This window comes from Callithrix jacchus, chromosome 6, assembly GCF_049354715.1.
Source record: "Callithrix jacchus isolate 240 chromosome 6, calJac240_pri, whole genome shotgun sequence".
NCBI classification, from domain to species: domain Eukaryota; kingdom Metazoa; phylum Chordata; class Mammalia; order Primates; family Cebidae; genus Callithrix; species Callithrix jacchus.
The window spans coordinates 106,251,260-106,258,254 of NC_133507.1; the positions used below are offsets into that span (position 1 = coordinate 106,251,260).

The 6,995-nt window shown below is 48.2% G+C and overlaps 2 pseudogenes; both read left to right on the top strand.

Annotated features, from left to right (window-relative positions):
- Positions 1-1,809: 1,809 nt before the first annotated feature.
- Positions 1,810-3,392, top strand: LOC100385587 (perilipin-2-like; annotated as a pseudogene).
- Positions 3,393-4,415: 1,023 nt separating this feature from the next.
- On the top strand, positions 4,416-5,498 carry LOC100385946 (large ribosomal subunit protein P2 pseudogene; annotated as a pseudogene).
- Positions 5,499-6,995: the final 1,497 nt, after the last annotated feature.

A 6,995-nucleotide genomic window follows, 5' to 3' on the forward strand; every position in this document is an offset into this window, starting at 1 on the left:
ATGTCTTTTTTCCCTGGCTCTGTCACAACCTGGGAGAACATTCCTAGGGATGACAGAGTTGGGGAGGACAGGACACACCCAGATTCTGTTCCTTACCCTCCTTCAGGCACTGCAGGCAGAACTGTGGTTTTGACTCATAAATGACTTGATGATGAGCATCTCCAGTGGAAGAGGGCAGTCTAGGCCGAGGCTCACTAGGGGAGAGAGGCAGGCCTGGGGGAATATGAGAGGCACCAATGTCAGCATTGGTGGCAAGGGATACGCCCCTGTGTCGTAGCAAGGTTTGGCCAGCACCTCCCACAGCAAAAGCCTTCTAGAAAGCTGACAGCATCCAAATATTAGCATCGAACTTAAGTAAATGGAAAGAGATTATTTAATTCCCTTTAACTTATGTGTATCTACATGTGTATATATATATATATATATATATATATATATATATATATCAAAATGTTAAGAGGTGTTCCTTTTTTTCCCCCAAATTTCTGTTGATTTGCAAAAAGGGGTTATTTCTGTATTTCTGAGATGATGAGTGATTTTTATATTCTTCTTTATACTTGTATATTGTTTGTAAATTTTTTTTTTTTTTGAGACGGAGTTTCGCTGTTGTTATCCAGACTGGAGTGCAATGGCACGATCTCGGCTCACCTCAGCCTCCGCCTTCTGGGTTCAAGCAATTCTCCTGCCTCAGCCTCCCGCGTAGCTGGGACTACAGGTGCACACCACCATGCCCAGCTAATTTTTGTATTTTTAGTAGAGACGGAGTTTCACCTGGTTGGCCAGGATGGTCTCGATCTCTTGACCTCATGATCCACACGCCTCGGCCTCCCAAAGTGCTGGGATTATAGGCGTGAGCCACCGCGCCTGGCCATATTATTTGTAAATTTCTAAAATAAATAGCTACCATTTTAAAATTGAAAACATCCAGACTCCATAAATCATTGTAAAAATAAGAGAAAACTCAATTGGAAGAAAATTCTAGTTAAATATGGCAGCTGGAACATCACAATTTCCTTCCTCTTCCTACTTGAAACATCACTAAAGGTTAACAAAAGTATTAAAGCAGACATAAATCCAAAAGACAAAGAATTGGGAGAAAGAAAATGACACTAGCTCGGAAATGTCCACAAAGTAGAGGGGCAAGAGCGGAGAACTAGCACTGCATAGAGAAAGCTGCCGCTGGCCGGGCAGAAGGCTCATCCTGCAATCCCAGTACGTTGGGAAGCCAAGGTGGGCAGATCATGAGGTCAGGAGTTCAAGACTAGCCTGGCTAACCTGGTGAAACCCCATATCTACTGAAAATACAAAAATTAGCTGGGCATGGTGGTGTGCACCTGTAATCCCAGCTACCTGGGAGGCTGAGGCAGGAGAATTGCTTGAAGTCAGGAGGTGGAGGTTGCAGTGAGTTAAGACTACACCACTGCACTCCAGCCTGGCTGACAGAGCCAGACTCCATCTGTGGTGGGGGACTGGAGGGGAAGAGAAAGCTGTTGCTTACAGCTGCTTCAGGGTCTGGAGGTCGAGGAGTCCAATGGGAGGGAACCGCACAGGGGAGGGTAGGATGGGGTTAACAGCAGGACTGCTTGTTCCTCTGTTTAAAAGCAGGCTGTGCCCCATAGAACAGGGTCTGCCCCATCTATATGCTTAATAAACATTTGTTAATGAATGGGTGAAAGGGTAAAGGAATGGCCTTCCAGTTGGGACTGAGGCCTCTCTGGTTACCCTGTTAAGAAAGCTCAGTGGCCTTCGGGATGTGCCTGCTCTTCGCTTTTCACTGCTGTTCATTGATTTCCTTTTCCAGGAAGAAAAATGGCATCTGTTGCAGGTGATCCACAACCAAGTGTGGTGGCTCAGGTGGTCAACCTGCCCTTGGTGAGCTCCACGTATGACCTCATGTCCTCAGCCTGCATCAGCACAAAGGACCAGCATCCCTACTTGAAGTCTGTGTGTGAGATGGCAGAGAAGGGCGTAAAGACCATCACCTCGGTGGCCATGACCAGTGCTCTGCTCATCATCCAGAAGCTACAGCCACAAATTCTGGTTGCTGATACCTATTCCTGTAGGGGGCTAGACAAGACTGAGGATGTTGCCAATGCCCAAGGTGCTATGACTCTGGCCAAAGATGCTCTGACGATTGCTGCTACTGGGCCCAAGGATTCCGTGGCCAGCACGATCACAGGGGTGACAGACAAGAGCAAAGGGACAGTGACTGGCAGTGTGGAGAAGACCAAGTCTGTGGTCAGTGGTGGCATTAACGCAGTCCTGGGGAGTTGGCTGATGCAGCTCGTGAGCAGTGGCGTGGAAAATGCACTCACCAAATCAGAGCTGTTGGTAGAGCAGTACCTCCCTCTCACTGAGGAAGAGCTAGAAAAAGAAGCTAGAAAAGTTGAAGGATTCAGTATGGTTCAGAAGCCAAGTTGTTATGTTAGACTGGGATCCCTGTCTACCAAGCTTCGCTCCCATGACTACCAGCAGGCTCTCAGCAGGGATAAAGAAGCTAAGCAAAAACGCCAAGAGATCATTTCTCATGGCCATTCTACTGTTCACCTGATTGAATTTGCCAGGAAGAACGTGCATAGTGCCAATCAGAAAATTCAGGACGCTCAGGATAAGCTCTGCTTCATCTGGGTGGAGTGGAGAAAGAGCACTGGATGGGTTGATACTGATGAGTCCACTGTGCTGAGCACATCGAGTCACAAACTCTTGCTATTGCCCGGAACCTGACTCAGCAGCTCCAGACCACGTGCCACACCCTCCTGTCCAACATCCAAGGCTTACTGCAGAACATCCAAGATCAGGCTCCCAATGGGGGTGATGGCAGGTGACATCTACTCAGTGTTCTGCAATGCTGCCTCCTTTAAGGAGTGTCTGACAGCCTCCTCACTTCCAGTAAGGGGAAGCTGCAGAAAATGAAGAAATCGCTGGGCGCGGTGGCTCACGCCTATAATCCCAGCGCTTTGGGAGGCCGAGGTGGGTGAATCACGAGGTCAAGAGATCGACACCATCCTGGTCAACGAGGTGAAACCCCGTCTCTACTAAAAATACAAAAATTAGCTGGGCATGGTTGTGTGCGCCTGTAGTACCAGCTACTCAGGATGCTGAGGCAGGAGAATTGCTTGAAACCAGAAGGTGGAGGTTGTGGTGAGCCGAGATCGCGCCATTGCACTCCAGTCTGGGTAACAACAGTGAAACTCCGCCTCAAAAAAAAAAAAAAGAAAATGAAGAAATCTTTAGATGATGTGATGGATTATCTTGTTAACAACACATCCCTCAACTGGCTGGTAGGTCACTTTTATCCTCAGCTGACTGAGTCTCAGAATGCTCAGGACCAAGGTGCAGAGATGGATAAGAGCAGCCAGGAGGCACAGCAATCTGAGTACAAAACTCATTAAACCTGCCCCCGTTGGCCAGGCATGGTGGCTTATGCCTGTCATCCCAGTACTTTAGGAGGCCAAGGTGGGCAGATCACAAGTTCAGGAGATCAAGACCAGCCTGACCAACATGGTGAAACCCTGTCTCTACTAAAAAAAAAAAAATACAAAATCCTGCCCCTGTCACTAGTGTGTGATGTAGCCAGCTAGATGACACCTTTTGTTATGTTGAAATTAACCTGCTAGGCAACCCTAAATTGGGAAACAAGTAGCTAATAAGAAGGCCCTCCATTATAGTTATTTCCTGCTGAATTAAGGGTTTTAATGTTTCTGGCATTAGCAGATGCTTTCTGTTCACCTGGTAAGAAAAGAATGATAGGCTTTTCAGAGCCTAGCCAGAACTCACAAAAAATTCAAGTGCACTTGTGTTCGCATTCTGTGTCCATTCGGTTGCCTCTGCTACTGTTTGTATTGAATAAAAACATCTTCACGTGGGCTGGGGTAGAAACTGGTGTCTGCTCTGGTGTGATCTGAGCAGGCCTCTTTACTGGTTTATCTCATGATGATTGCTTCTACAACTTGATTTTATTTTTTTTATCTCTCAAATAGGAAATACTACCTTTTTTTTTTGAGACGGAGTCTCCCTCTGTTGCCCAGGCTGGAATACAGTGGCGTGATCTTGGCTCACCGTGACCTCTGCCTCCCAGGTTCAAGCAATTCTCCTGCCTCAGTCTCCCAAGTACCTGGGATTACAGGTGCCTGCCACCACACCCAGCTAATTTTTGTATTTTTAGTAGAGACAGGGTTTCACCAGGTTGGCCAGGCTGGTTTCAAACTCCTGACCTCATGATCCACTTGCCTCGGCCTCCCAAAATGATAGGATTATAGGCGTGAGCTACTGCGCCTGGCCAGAATACTTCCTTTGATTTCAATAAAATTCACTTCAGGATAGTCCAGTTTAAAAAAAAAAAAAGCCTTTTTCTCCCTGATGCCACTGAAGTCTAACGAGGTCTCTCTGCCGCTGCCACTGCAGATGCCACCAAGATGTACTACATTGCCTCCTACCTGCTGGCTGCCCTGGGGGGAACCCCTCCCCGAGTGCTGAGGACATCAAGAAGATCCTGGACAGCATGGGCAGAGAGGCAAACAACGACCAACTCAACAAGGTTATCAGTGAACTGAACGGAAAGAACATTGAGGATATGATTACCCAGCGTGTTGGGAAGCTTGCCAGCATTCCTGCTGGCTTTGGCCGTCTCTTCTGCCCCAGGCTCTCCCCTCCCCTGCTGCAGCAGAGGAGAAGAAAGATGAGAAGAAGGAGGAGTCTGAAGAGTCAGACGATGACATGAGATTTGGCCTCTTTGATTAAACTCCTCCTCTCCTGCAAATAAGCCTTTCTAAGCATAAAAAAAAAAAAAAGGACACATCAGAAGAACCTTTCCACATTGAGACACTGAATCTGTGCCCCCAAGGCTGAGGCCACATTATGGCACTGGCACACAAGGGCTAAATGCATGCGCACTCGTGCTCAGTGCCAGGCCTCCCTTGGTGTGGCTGCTGCTGCCCGGTCACCTTGGCCCATTAGGAAGAGCCCGAGTAAATGGCTGAAACAGAGGAAAGAGGGAGGAACAGCTGGGGCTGGGAAGCAAGGATGAAGCTTGGCTGTTCCTAAGCCCAGCTGCACAGCGGTTTTGAGCATCCATGGACAGGACACGACGAAAGCACTCAGGGCCGTCTCCCCTGCTGGAAGATGGACCTCCCTCGTCCCAAGCCAGGCACCCTGCCTTCAGTGATTCTGGACTAGCACTGTCCCTGCCACTTGCCCTGTGGAGGGGATTGTTTCACAGACCCTTAACACCTAACAGCCAGTCCTGCTCTCACCTAGGGGGACCCTCATTTATCAAATACCGTCTTTAATTTACACTGGTTGCATTCTCTCTGCCAGCCTGTGAGGAAAAACCATTTTCCAGTCCTCTGAGGAAATGGAGGCTCTGAGAAGCTAAATAACAACCCCCAGTCTGGTCCCTGCACCTGAGCCTGGCAGAGATCCCTCCGAGAGCTTTCCGGATCCCACATTTGCTGACTGTGGCTTCTTCTCTGCAGGGCACTGGCTAGCCTGGGGGACACTCAAAGGTAAATGGGCCCTGTTTTTTTTCCTTCCAGGAGTTTACTTATCTTAGAAGAGATTGGAAGGTAGCCAAGTGGCTACAGAGCACGAGTCAGAATAGGGTCACTGTTGTAGGAGCACAAAGGAGAGAGGGAAATTCAGGTAGGGCTGGCAGGAAGAGTTCAGGGCCCTTTCTAAGGAAGGAGGACTCGTGTTGACTCTTGGGAGAAAGAAAGGCTCTCTAGGCAGTTTGGAAAGGAAGTCCATCCTGTGCCGGGGAACACGCATGCTGGACTCCACTGGATGGCACTTGGAGTCTTGGCGGAAGCAAAGACACCAGCCTCACACCCAGCCAGCCCAGCCAGTGATGGGTGGAGAGAGGGCAAGGCTGGGGGCTGGTGGGTGACTGTGTACTTCCCAAGCCTGGTGAAAATCTGTACCGGTTTTGAGGAGGAGGTCACTTTCCAGCTCCAAATAATAGAAGCATCCAGAAGGAAATAACTGGAGGTTTCTGCCAATTGATATGGAGACTGGGAAAAGGTCCCACAGTTATTAATAACCTCTGTGTTCTGGGAACTGATTTCATGCACCAGACAAAGGGATTAAAAAGTTGCTGTTGAAGGCAAAGTGGTTTCAGCCAACACTCTCCTTTCTGTCTTCCAATAAATAAGCATTTTTCTCCACAGAAACCCTTCGAGCTGATTGGTCCCTTGACATATCTGGTGAGCTGGGAGCTGTGTGGCTGATTGGCATATTTTGATAACCACTCTGTCCTCATGAAGTACTTTCTGCAGGCAACCCTCATTTCACTCGCTCTGAGTGTGAGGGTGAGAACAGTTCCTGTGGCTTCTGGAAAACAGCTGAAGATGGAGCCCACTCCTGGCAGGAGCCCTTAGCGGCATGTCCTATAGGAATCCTGGAAGAGAGACACTATATATGTGTGTGTGTGTGTCTGTGTGTGTATATATATATATATATATATATATATATGTATTTTTTTTTTTTTGAGACAGAGTCTTGCTGTGTCACCAGGCTCCAGGCTACAGTGCAGTGGCACAGTCTCAGCTCACTGCAATCTCTGTCTCCTGGGTTCAAGTTGTTCTCCTTCCTCAGCCTCCTGAGTAGCTGGGACTACAGGCACACGCCACCACGCCCAGCTAATTTTTGTATTTTTTAGTGGAGATGGGGTTTCACCATGTTGGCCAGGATGGTCTCCATCTCTTGACCTTGTGATCTGCCCGCCTTGGCCTCCCAAAGTGCTAAGATTAACAGGTGTGAGCCACTGCACCCGGCTGAGAGACACTATATTAATTTATCCTTGCAGAGTTAATGCAATGAACTTCAACTTGTACAACAGAGTTGTGGTGATGCTGTTGTACAAGTTGAAGTTCATTGCATTAACTCTGCAAGGATGATAGCTGGCCTTTGGCAGGTATTGAGCCCACTCAGTAAGAGGATACAAATAAACAGGTTAAGATCGGAGAGACTGTTAGAGAGACAGCTTCCTGTAGAGACAG